The sequence below is a fragment of the Eschrichtius robustus genome, chromosome X (assembly GCF_028021215.1).
Source record: "Eschrichtius robustus isolate mEscRob2 chromosome X, mEscRob2.pri, whole genome shotgun sequence".
In the NCBI taxonomy this organism is placed as follows: domain Eukaryota; kingdom Metazoa; phylum Chordata; class Mammalia; order Artiodactyla; family Eschrichtiidae; genus Eschrichtius; species Eschrichtius robustus.
In genome coordinates this window covers 134,686,506-134,692,832 of record NC_090845.1, presented here as the reverse complement: position 1 = coordinate 134,692,832, position 6,327 = coordinate 134,686,506, and positions in this window count along the sequence as shown.

The following is a 6,327-nucleotide window of genomic DNA, read 5'->3' as shown; positions in this document are numbered from 1 at the left end:
GACCAGCATCAAGAGCTGGCCTCCCCATTGGCTTGGTACCATCTGGTCCTGGGCAAAAGAGAGCTGGACCTGCCATGCCCCCCTTTCACCCGTAACAGTTCGTTCTGGGGCTGACTGGCATTGGTGGTCGAGAACACAAAGTTTCAAGTGTCATTTTCTTTGGGCCTGGCCCGACCTGCAGCCTCCCTCACTCCCCAGCTTCTTCCCCTAGAGTTTCAAGGCTGCAGGTGGCGCCTGAGGCACCTTAGGGTTTTCTCTCCCCGCCCCCCTTTCTTCCACATTCCCTGTTCCCCAAATAAAGGCATTACTAGTGAGTCACCTTTGGGCAGGGGCCCCGAAGCTCCCATACCACCTCTGTCCTGGAGTCAGGTTGACAGGAGGTTGGAGGGAAGGCCTAAGCCACGGAATTCTCCCCAACTGTGTCTGGCCCGACTTGGGGGTGTGACCTCGGTTTTGTGTGTACTTGAACACCAGGAAGATCGGGGGCCATCTCTTAGGGACTGTGTAAAGAAGGCAGGAATTGACCGACAGCTTTCAGATACCCGTGGGCTAGGTCAGAGTCACGTTCGGTCTCCCCGGCCCTCATTCTGGTTATTAGTGACTACCTCCTCTCCTGACGGAATTCTGTGTGTCCTCAAGCTCCTCCCACCGTGCCCGGCCCAGCCCAGCCCTGCCCGTTGGTGGGATTGTCCTAACCAGTGTAATTGCTGGCCTTGACACTGCAGTGAGCTGGGGACACTGGGCCACAGCCAGGCTCCAGTACAGCTCCCTTCCGCTGCTGCTGTACTCCCGTATCAAAAGGCACAGGAGACACCCAGAAATGCCACGGCCCCCAGTCTGTCAGTGCCAAACTAGCCAAGGACCCCACCCCCTCAGCTCCCCGGAAAGTGGAAGCCGTGGTGGTGGCCCGGGGACGCCGGAACGGCCACAGCCAGCACCTGACTTCTACTCCTGAGACCCCATGCCGGTGCCGGCACCAGTCTTGTTTAGCAGTGGCATTCCAGGCTAGAGGCCACAAACGGTGGCGGTGGGACCTGGAACAGCCCCAAATGGTCGCTTGCCCCTCTGCCTAGCTTGTCATCGTTGTGATGGCCATCGTGAAGGAGAGTACTAGCCAGAAACAAACCGCCACGTTTAGTGGGAAAGGAGTTTCCGTAGCTGACGGGACCTCTGGATCTTAAGTAACTTTTAATAAGCAGCTCAAGCCCAGGAGGGAACAGAGGGTGTGAAGTGAATCCACCAGGTGTGGCCGCCTGGATCTCCTGGAACCCAAGTGGAGCCTGGCAGCTGAGCTCTGTGCCCCCTTTCTGGAGCGTTCCTGCCAGGCTCTCTGGGGTGACGGGGCCAGGGGAGGTCACAGATACCAGCTCTAGCTTTGTCCAGCCATCCCTAGCAGGGTCGTGGCCCCAAATTGTTTCCTGATGCGAGTTTCCCACACGGGTGGCCCAGGCCACCCAGACCTCGGGAAGTAAGCTCTCTCTAGAGCCCTGTGTGCATTGGCCTAGCCGGCCCCCTGAGTCCCGGCCAGTGGCCCCGGTGGGGGGGGGAGCACGGCCACGTTACCAGGCCTGTAGTAGAACCCCTGCTCTCTTGCCCGACGGCCCCGCCACGTCGTGTTCTGGCTCTTAGCTGCTCTCTGCAAGGGCCCCATCTCACTTCTCTTCATCCGTGAACCCGTCCACTCGAGGGGTTTGTTGAGTCTCGGTTTTTGCTTCTTTCTCTTTTAGAAACTCTTATCAATCTTCAGAAAACATGGTGTAATTGTTAACAATTCTCTAGGATACTGCCTCCCCCAGGGTCTGAAGTTCCACGTTAAAGGGGAGAAAAGTGAACACTGAAACCCCTTGTCGGCAATTCAGAAGGAAGACCTAAAAAACATTTAGCAGGAAACTACATTTCGATGTTTCTGAATGAGTAAGAGCAAGCTTTTGCAAAAACGCTGATCTAACAGTCCTTGGAGCCTGGCCCATTGTGTGGCAAGTGCTGCGGGTGAAGGGGAATCCGGCCTGAAACTGCTGGATCTGAGCCTTAGGGCCCTCGTGTCACTGGAGAGCCCATCTCTCCGTGGGTAGCAGTCCCTGAGGGCTCAGCGGCCACCCGGTCCTGGGAGAAGGCCTGCCTGTCACAAAGACGCAGGAGCCCAGCTCTGGGTGTGGGAAGGAAGGAGAGCGCTCACCAGTGAATCCGAAGGCCCGTGACCTTCTCCCTACCCGGCACCACCTGTTCCTTGCTCCTTTCTGATTTCCGCAGAGCCTACCCCAAGTGCTGATTTGTCAGGCAAAATAAGTTCTAACTAGGGTGATGTCTCTTCCCCAGCCTCTGCCTGCGGTGCGGCCTGCCCCCAAGGACAGCCCCCGGCTCTGCTCTTCTTGGGGCCTGGGTGAAGGGGTGTGCCCCCTCGCCCCTCACCCGCAAGAGCCCCCGGGGCAGAGGGAGGGCGGGGGCGAGGGCCCTCACGGAGGGAAGTCCAGCTCTGCGTTTCAGAACGTTTGGGAAACTTGCAGGTTACCTTTGCTGTGCTAGCTCCCCCCTCTGTCTTCCCTCTCCTCAGGTCCTGCTCAGCAGTGAGAGAAAATGAAATCAAAAGGCCACAAGGTTTGGCTCCTGCCCACTGGTAGTCCCTCTCCCCACGGTGTTTGTGTGTCAAGTGACAAAGCTGTTCTTCCTGGTGACCCTGATTATATCCAGTATCTTATAGACTATACGCATAGACCTGCTTGGTCTCTTCTATCCTGGGCTTTTGTTTTGCTTTTTAGTTTTGCTTTAAGTTCTTCTGTCCCTTTTATTTAATGCACCGACTAGACACACAAAGCAGTTGAATTTTTATATATATATATCTGTATATTGCACAGTTATAAACTCATTTTGCTTGTGGCTCCACACAAAAAAAGACCTGTTAAAATTATACCTGTTGCTTAATTACAATATTTCTGATAACCATAGCATAGGACAAGGGAAAATTTAAAAAACAAAAACAAACAAAAAAAAACACAAAAAAAACAAAAACAAAAACAAACAAAAAAAACCAAAAACAAAAAACAAAAAAAAACCGACAAATCCGTCTGCTGGTCACTTCGGTCCAAGCAGATCCGTGGTCTTTCCTCGCTTCTTTCAAGGGCTTCCCAGTGCCGAGCGAAGGAGGCTCCGGGCAGCACCGGGTTTTGCACTGTTTCTCCCGAGCTTGTGAGAGAGGCTCCAGGGTGCCACTGCGGAACGGCTCATTTCAGTGGGTGGGTGCAAGAGTGCTCCCTGGCTCTGGCAAAGCCCGGAATGGCGCTGCCTGGTCCTCTTCGATCTCTGGGTGGGCCAGCTGGAGTCCATGGGGGTGGCCTGGTCCCCCCACGCCTTCCAGCGACCCGGTCCGAGTGATGGTATGTGGAGAGCCGGCTCGGCGGGCCTCCCCACCGGCAGGGCCCCCACTCTGCCGAGTCTGGGGGCTGGAGGGGAGGCAGAAGGCCGTGTCTTGTCTCTGAAAGTGTGAGCCGTACCAGGTAGAACACCAGGGACCCCAGAACCACACGTGAGGTTCGGTGGGTCCCCTCCAGGAGGTAGCGAAGACTCCAGAAATGTCCCTTCCTCTTCTCCCCCAACCTATGAGTAATTGCATTTGCTTTTGTAATTCTTAATGAGCAATATCTGCTAGAGAGTTCAGCCGTAACAGTTCTTTTTGATCATTTTTTTAAGTAATTAAAAACACCAAAAAAAAAAAAAAAATCCAGAAACTTGTTCTTCCAAAGCAGAGAGCATTATAATCACCAGGGCCAAAAGCTTCCCTCCCCGCATCATTACTTACTTCTGAGGCCTGAATCCAAAAGAGAAACACTCGTAGGCCCTTTGGGTGGCCAGGCTCCCCTCGGGCCCCTCGGAGGACCTGGGCGGGGGCAGCTTCCGGGCCCGGCCTGGGGGCTCGCCCCCGCCTTCGTTCAGTATTAGCGGTGGGTCCCTGCCTGCTCTCCCACCCAGCCCGGGGCCGGGGGCAGAGGGGGCCGCCGCCGCTGCTGTCCGGCCTCGCAGGTGGGTGTCCGCGTTACCTGCGCGCGTGCTTTCCGCCCGAGATCTGAAATCAGCGCCGAGCTAGCCTCACGCGGTGACCTCTCGCCCTGCCCGCCCGACGCAGCAGGGCCCACCCAGTTCAGTGTTTCTGGGGAGCTGGACGGTGGAGTGCAAAAGGCTTGCAGAACTCGAAGCCTGCTCCTTCCCTTGCTACCAAGGCCTCCTTTTCCGTTTGAGTTGTCACTGCTTCAATCAATAACAGCCGCTCCAGAGTCAGTAGTTGATGAATATATGACCAAATATCACCAGGACTGTTACTCAATGTGTGCCGAGCCCTCTCCTCGCGCTGGGCTCCGTGTACCCGGACACTGTAACGTGTGCTGTGTTTGCGCTCCTCCCCCTCCTCCTCCACTCTCCCCTCGTCTCTCTGGGGTTTTTCTGTTTGGGTTTGGTTTGGTTTTTATTTCTCCTTTTGTGTTCCAAACATGAGGTTCTCTCTACTGGTCCTCTTAACTGTGGTGTTGAGGCTTATATTTGTGTAATTTTTGGTGGGTGAAAGGAACTTTGCGAAGTAAATCTCTTCTGTGTTTGAACTGAAGTCTGTATTGTAACCATGTTTAAAGTAATTGTTCCAGAGACAAATGCTTCTAGACACCTTTTCTTTACAAACAAAAGAATTCGGAGGGAGGGGATGGTAACCGAGAAGAGAGGGTCTGTCCTTTTTCCCCAGGAGGGGAGATCCAAAGACAGAACCCCTGCCCAGATCAGCCAGAAGCCACCCAAAGAAGTTAAGCCTAAAGCCAACGGACCGAATAGCTGATGTGCTGCCATTTGCGAAGTCAGAGCAAAACCAGGTTTTGTTCCACTCAGTGAATTCTTTTGCGCCCCCCCCCCGCCAGATTATTAGCATCATTATTATTTTTTAAGGACAGACAAGGTTGATGTTCCTGCAAGGGGAGCCAGGAGGGGTGTGAGCACAGCCAACCTCGCCTCGGGGTGGGGGGAGAAGGCTGGGGTGGGCCTGAGGGGCGGGGCTCAGCCAGAGGATGGCCATCTCCCTGGAGACCTCCACCGAGGCCACAGGTCAGGTGTATGTTGACAGGGCATTACTGTTCAGGGTGGGCATTACTGTTCAGGGCACCATCATTACATCCCACCCCATCCCGCAGTGCACGACACTAACGTGACCTCTCGATTCCCCTGCTTTCCCGGACGAGAAGATGATGGTGGAGGGGGGCACACTCCCTTTGCTGTCATCCGATCCCCAGCAAAATTCGGACGTGAGAAACCCCCTTCTTGTTTCATGGCAAAACCCGATCCTCAAAGAAGCCGTTTACCTCCCATTGTTTAGGGCTGACGGAACAGGGACGGACGTGTGCTCCCTTAGCGCCCGGGGGGCCCCTCCTCTGAAAGGCAAGAACAGTGCTGACCCTAGTGGCCATTTGTGCATGGGGCTTAGGAGTGGGAAGAACCAGGCAGGGCTGCTGCCCCCTCCTGAGTCACAGGGACACAGGTCGCCCTGTGCAGAGGGAGCTGGCTCCAGCCCCGAAGCCCAGGAGCCCGAGCAAGGGCAGGAGAGGTGTGCGTGGGGCGTGGGGAGCCGCCCAGGACAGACTTGGCTGGAGATGTCTCCAGAAGCCCTCTATCGCATTCACCTTCAGTTTTTGTGTTTTGGGACAATTACTTTAGAAAAATAAGTAGGTCGTTTTAAAAACAAAAAATATTGATTGCTTTTTTGTAGTGTTCAAAAAAAGGTTCTTTGTGTATAGCCAAATGACTGAAAGCACTGATATATTTAAAAACAAAAGGCAATTTATTAAGGAAATTTGTACCATTTCAGTAAACCTGTCTGAATGTACCTGTATACGTTTCAAAAACACCCCCCCACTGAATCCCTGTAACCTATTTATTATATAAAGAGTTTGCCTTATAAATTTACATAAAAATGTCCGTTTGTGTCTTTTGTTGTAAAATCAAGTGATTTTTTCATAAGGTTCTTTTACTATTTGAAAAGATGGGCAGCACGCAGTTTTATTTTATTTTTGTAAGTTTTTTAATACGTGTGAAAGCCAAGAATACTCAGCATGCCTTTCTAAGTGACGCGTTCGCACCTTTTGTTGGGAAGTACTGTATCCTGTGCTGTTAGCATTCTCGATAAATCTCTCTGTGAAAGTGACTCCAGGTCTGGGCTTTCATTATCAGACAGCTCCTAGGACAGCACGGTGGTGCATTTCCTGATCCACTCTGGCTGTCCCCGAACACGCAGCAGCCAGCCGCTTTTGGGGGCGGCCACGGGAGGAAAGGGCAGCCTGCGCCCCGCACCGGCCCCTCTCA